Here is a 7,140-nt window from a genome sequence, read left to right on the forward strand (position 1 = left end):
GACCAAGAAAAACCAGTACCTCAGTAACTGCCACACAAAAGATCTGAGTAAACTTTAGGTTTTTGGACTATGGCTATTCTTTAGACTAAAATCCCAAAGTGGCTAGATAGAGTTCTTGGGGGAGAGAAGGACAACCTCATTCCCATAGTCTGAACTCTGTTCCTGAAGGCTCAAAAGCCATTAGAAACACACTTAGAAATGATCTGTTTATGAAAACTCCAAGCTGCTGAAAATGAATTTAGTTGTCCTGGAGAGGAATAAAAATGATTCTTAATTATAATGGCATTTCTAGTACATTCATAAATGGACAGTATTTAGGAGAAGCAGCACTGGACTAGTGGTTAGTGCTCGGGCCTGCGAGTCAGGAAGACCTGGGTTCCAATCCCAGCTCTGCCATTTGTCTGCTGTGTGGCCTTGGGTGAGTCACTTCACTTCTCAAGGCCTTAGTTCCCTCATCTGCAAAATGGGGATTAAGACTGTGAGCCCAGTGTGGGACAGCAACTGTGTCCAACCTGATTACCTTCCAATCCTGGCTCTGCCACTTGTCTGCTGTGTGACCTCAGGTGAGTCTCTTAACTTCTCTGGGTCTCAGTTTATTCATCTGTAAAATGGGGATTCAATCCCTGTTCTCCTTCCTTTTTAGCCTGTGAACCCCACGTGGGACAGGGACTGTGTCTGCCCTGATTAACCTGTATTTAACCCAGTGTTTAGAACAGTGCGTGATGCAAAGTAAGTGCTTAACAAATACCACATTTTCTGAACCAGAGTTAGGATTCCCAGTGACTATTTCCCCAAATTCCTTTTGTGGAGAGTGTTTAACTGGAGAATTTTGGGCACAATTATTTTACTCTTGGAATGATCATCTGTAATATTTTAGCCAAAGGATTCATTTTTTATCGATCAATCGATGGTGTTTATGAAGCACTTACTGTATGCAGAGCACTATACTAAGCATTTGGGAGAGTGCTGTACAACATATTACCCTCTTATAGCCTGAAAAGATTCTCATTTATCTTTCCTCTCACTATAATGTATTAATTTTCTGATTCTTCCATAATTGCTCTTTTCTGTTACTACTTGATCACGTCCCCTATTAGTTGCAGATATACAGTGACTAGTATGCATTCTGACCCTCTCACGGATTTTGGAGATGGTTTTCCTGCTGACCTCACAGCTGCAAGACAGTCTGCCATTAATGTCAATACTGCTTGCTTGCAAGTCTATGGTGACTTTCATATGTCTGCTGAGACAGCATATACTATTGTTGAATCTTTCAACTGTGTTTGACACCGTTAACCATCCATGACCTTCTTTTGATTTTATTTGGGAATTTAACATCGGTGTCTGTGGTGCTGTGTGTACTGCAGCTGGACAAATTTATCTTTTTCTCGCTCTCTTTTCGGTGGAGCTGGGCGCTGTTTCAAATTCTATTCCATTGGATTCATTCTGCCCAGCACAATTGGCCTGATGACATTCAATTGATTCTACTGGGACTACTTCCACGTAAGACCAATACCTTCGGACTTTTTGCAATTTTGATGTTTGGATCCTACTGAGTTTTCTATGGATATTTCCCATTCTTTTCTGTTTCTGTAACACGCCTGCTCCTCTCACGATTAAATTGCTTTGTATAATTGAACTGTCGACTCGTTGGAGGGGAATCAATTTGTCCAATCAATAAGGGTATGATTTAGCGAACCAGTCAACAAAGAGTTATTCTGGTTGGAATCTGAACTGGTTTCCTTGTCATTCTAGAATGTTTGTTCTAATAATAACAGAATACTCTTACTCTTGTGTTCTTTTGAAACTATTTAATCATGTAGTTTCATATACATTCCAAACGTGGGACGACTTCGCAGTCCTCCCCAGAGAGTCGATCAAGAACTGTGTTTCTTCTATACCTAATCTTTATGTCATTTAAATAAAGATTGAGATCAAATATAAGTTCACTTCAGCTTAATAGACACTTAAATTCAAGTGATGCCCTCCCTTAAACAGAAATATTGCCAGAAGACTTGCCCAAGGCTTTCATTCCCCTGGAGCATTTCAGCAGGAGCAGAAAAATCAAGATAATACCAGCCTCCCACCAACAGCTGAATGTAGATTAAGCGTCGATGTGCTCAGTGGCATAGGGAAATGGCCCAGGTTGAATTCTGTGGCTTGGGTGATTTACCCGTCACAGGAATTCTGGGTAACACATCCCTGTGATGTTCCACGTGGTTGTCTTATGAGTTGTTATTTCCTCCTACTGCTCAATGCATAACTCAGGTCTACTGCCCGGTGAAAGGGATTCAGATTTGGCCTCCCTGTAGGAGCTGGATTGTGCTGGAAGCCTCATGCATAATAATAATAATGATTATGATACTTGTTAAGCGCTTTCTATGTGCCAAGCACAGTTCATTCATTCATTTGTTCATTCAATCATATTTACCGAGTGCTTACTGCATACAAAGCACTGTACTAACCACTTGGGAGAGTACAACATAACAATAAACAGTCACATTCCCCGCCCACAGTGAGCTTACAGTCTAGAGGGGGAGACAGACAATTGATATAAATAAATAAATAAATGACAGATATGTACATAAGTGCTGTGGGGCTGGGAAGGGGGATGAATAAAGGGAGAAAGCCAGGGTGACGTAGGAAGGAGTGAGAAAATGCAAGTTAATCAGGTTGGACATAGTCCCTGTCCCACATGGAGCTCACACTCTTAATCCCCATTTTACAGATGAGGTACCTCAGGCCCAGAGAAGTGAAGTGACTTCCCCAAGGTCACCCAGCAGACATGTGACAGAGCCGAAATTAGAAGTATCAGTGAGGGCGGCTATGTCCACTGGACCAGTGAAGAGAGTATGGGCTTGGGAGTCAGGAAATCCAAGTTCTTGTCTCAGCTTTACCAATGGCCTGCTCTGTGCCCTTGGGCAAGTCACGTGGGTGGTAAATTAATTAATTAATATTTTATTCATTCATTCAATCATATTTATTGAGCGCTTGCTGTGTGCAGAACACTGTACTAAGTGCTTGGAAAGTACAATTCAGCAATAAAGAGAGACAATCCCTGCCCCCTGCCCACACCTGGCTTACAGTCTAGAAGAGGGGAGACAGACATCAAAACAAGTAAACAGGCATCAATATAAATAAATAGAATTATATATGTTACTGAGTGCTTCCTCTGTGCAGAGTACTATACCATGCTCTTGGGAGAGTAAAATACAGTTGGGAGACGAGATCCCTGCCCTCACAGGGCTTCCAGTATATAGCAAGGACTTTACAAAAGATTCTGAAAATAAAACACTTTATGTGAACTTTATAGTGTGCTGTGCCCTTGTCTAGCTACTTGTTTATTCAATCTATCAAACGTATTTATTGAGCACTTACTGTGTGCCGAGCACTGTGCTAAGCATTTGGGAAAGTCCAATACAACAGTGTTTGTAGATACTTAGAACAATGCCTGGCACTAACAAATCTTTATCATTATTATTAGCCGGGCCCCTGTGCACAAAAAGCTAAAGGATGAGACCGACATTAATACAAAGAAATGAATAAATCATGAATATACACTTAAGGGCTGTGGGGCTGGAGGAGGCATGAATATTAAGTTCTTAAAGGGTACATAGGTGACACAGGGAGAGGAAGTTTATATGCAATTTTAGTAGGGCTTTAGTTAATAATAAATAATAATAATTGTGGTACCTGTTAAGTACTTACTGTGTGCCGGACACTATACTAAGCACTGGAATGGATACAAGCAAATAATGCAAATCGGGTTGGACATACTCCCTGTCTTACATGGGACTCAGACTCAATCCCTATTTTCCAGAGGAAATAACTGAGGCACAGAGAAATGAAGTGACTCACCCAAGGTCACACAGTAGACAAGTGGCAGACATCAGGATTAGAACCCGGGTCCTCCTGACTCTCAGGCCTGTGCTCTAACGACTAGACCATGCTGCTTCTCCCGAATACTGTCAATTGAATGAATACATTAGAAATGCCATTATAATTAAGAATCATTTTTATTCCTCTCCAAGACAACTAAATTCATTTTCAGTGGCTTAGAATATTCATAAACAGATCATTTCTAAGCACAATTCCACTCCAGAGATGTGAAGGGACTTGCCAAGATTACACAGCAGTCATGTGGCAGAGTCGGAATTAGAACCTTCATTCATTCAATAGTATTTATTGAGCACTTACTATGTGCAGAGCACTGTACTAAGTGCTTGGAATGTACAATTCGGCAACAGACAGAGACAATCCCTGCCCCATGACGGGCTCACAGTCTAAATGGGGGAGACAGACAGCAAAGCAAAACAGAACAAAACAAAACAAGACAACATCATCAAGATAAATAGAATCAAGGAGATATACACCTCATTAACAAAATAAATAAAGTAATAAATAATATATACAAATGAGCACAGTGCTGAGGGGAGGGGAAGGGGCAAGAGCAGAGGGTGGAAGGGGGAGGAGAGGGGAAGGGGGGCTCAGTCTGGGAAGGCCTCCTGGAGGAGGTGAGCTCTCAGTAGGCCTTCTAACTCCCAGGCCCATGGTCTATCAACTGTGCCATGTTGCTTCTCTAATCTAATCTTCTCTACATCTCTAGTTGAGAGGTAGACCAGGTAACATTTTACGAAGATGAGCCAGGAAGCACTATCTGTAGTATGCAATGAAGAGGGAAGAGGTTGGAGGCTAGGAGATCAGTGAGGATGCCTACTCAATATTCTCTGGGGATTTATAGGGACACAGCTGGGAAATGTTGTGGAGGAAAACCCAGTGGAATGTAGAGATAGACTGAATGTGAACTAAAGATGAGCAAGTGTTCTGAGATTGCACCAAATCCTCAAAAAATGCTGCATTTCAACTGAACACTGACAGATCAGCCTGGCGCACTGGGATCCAGAAAGGAGTGGCTCCTTTAGAGCAGAACTTTCAAGAGAACTGGGAAATAATTGATCAATCAATCAATGGCATTTATTGAGGGTTTACTGTGTTCAAAGCACTGTACTAAGCATTTGGGAGAGTATAATACAACAGAGTTGGTAAACAAGTTGCTTGCTTTCTGATCTCCCATCCTCCTGTCTCTCCCCACTTCAGTCTGTACTTCACTCGGCTGCCTGGATCATCTTTCTACAGAAACTCTCTGGGCATGTCACTCCCTTCCTCAAAAATCTTCCAGGGGTTGCCTATCAACCTTTTCATGAAGCAAAAATTCCTCACTAATGGCTTCAAAGCTCTCCATCACCTTGCCCCCTCTTACCTCACCTCCCTTCTCTCCTTCTACAGCCCAGCCCACACACTCCGCTCCTCTGGTGCCACTAACCTCCTCACTGTGCCTCGTTCTCGCCTGTCCCACCGTTGACCCCTGGCCCACGTCCTACCTCTAGCCTGGAATGCCCTCCCTCCTCACAACCGCCGTGCTAGCTCTCTTCCCCTCTTCAAAGCCCTACTGAGAGCTCACCTCCTCCAGGAGGCCTTCCCTGAGCCCCCCTTTCTCCTTTGCTTCTCCTCCCCTCCCCATCACCCCTACTCCCTCCCTCTGCTCTACCCCCTTCCGCTCCCCACAGCACTTGTGTGTATTTGTACATATTTATTACTCTATTTTATTAATGCTGTATATATATCTATAATTATATTTATCTATTTTGATGGTATTGATGCCTGTCTACTTGTTTTGTTTTGTTGTCTGTCTCCACCTTCTAGACCATGAGCCAGTTGTTGGGTAGAGATTGTCACTATCTGTTGCTGAATTGTTCTTTCCAAGCGCTTAGTACAGTGCTCTGCACACAGTAAGTGCTCAATAAATACTATTGAATGAATGAATGAATGAATGAATGAATGAATTGTCCACAAGGAGCTTCCAATCTAGGCCAAGTCTAGCTTACAGTCTAGAGGTGAGAGGCAGCATGGCCTAGTGGAAAGAGGAAGTGCCTGGGATGCAGATGACCTGAGTTCTAATCCCCGCTCTGCCATCTGTCTGCTGTGTGACTTTGAGTAAGTCACTTCACTTCTCTGGGCCTCTGTTCTGTCATCTGCAAAATGGGGCTTTAGTGACTGTTCTCCCTCTTACTTGGACTGTTATCCATATGTGGGACCTGATTATCTGGGCTTAGAAATGTGCTTGGTGCATAGTAAGAGATTAACAAATACCCCAGTTAAATAAAAAGGGAAAGTAGGTACACTCCCATGGCTGCAAAAGACTTATGTAGTAGCTCATGTGTTTATGTGTGCGTGCATGTGTGTGTGTATGTGTATGGACACGTGTGTGTGTTTGTGTCTGCACGTACACATAATGTGATTAGGCTAGTCACACACACACATCTCAATAAATACGATTGAATGAATGAATTAATGAGTCCTTCACTCTCAGGGACTGCTTCTAACTGTCCTGCCTGTTCAACTTTATACCAATAGTAACTCAGAGGCATCCTTCCATTTGAAACATCCTTGGGGCTCTCTTCTCTTAATAGTCTGGTTGCTTATGAAAATCTGATTTTCATTCATTCAGTCACCTTTATTGAACGCTTACTGTGTGCAAAGCACTGTACTAAAGCCTTGGGAGAGTACGTTATAACAGCAAATGGATACATTCCCTGTCCACAGTGGACTTCTCCCAGTTTATTCACAGCTCTCCACATCAGTGCACTGATGATTTCAAATTATGCCTGCAAAATATTGCAGTGATGCAAATGGGCTTAAATCACTCAAGAAAACTCTCTAAGTATATTCACTGGAAATATCCCGATGATTGTGAGCAGAGGATATTTTGAGGTACAAATCTAAAAGCCTCCAAAGGCTACTGATTATTCTATAAAAACAGAACCTGCTACCTATAGGATTCAAGGATCTCCTTCTACACCTTGGTGGGATATAAATCTAGTTTTATGCTGGAGAGCCTACCTATCAGCTGGTCGAGCCCCTATTTAGGGGTACAATTGGAGTAAACTTGGTAGGCATGTTCTCAGGCCACTTATGACCTCAAGTCAGGAGCTCATGGACTAGAGAGGGAAACAGACTTCGAAATAGATTATGAATATGTACATAAGTGCTGTGGGGTTGAGGGTGGGGTAAATATCAAGTGATTAAAGGGTACAGATCCAAGTACATAGGCGATGAGGAAGAGAGTGTGAGTAAGGGGAA

This window comes from Ornithorhynchus anatinus, chromosome X1 (assembly GCF_004115215.2).
Source record: "Ornithorhynchus anatinus isolate Pmale09 chromosome X1, mOrnAna1.pri.v4, whole genome shotgun sequence".
Taxonomy (NCBI): domain Eukaryota; kingdom Metazoa; phylum Chordata; class Mammalia; order Monotremata; family Ornithorhynchidae; genus Ornithorhynchus; species Ornithorhynchus anatinus.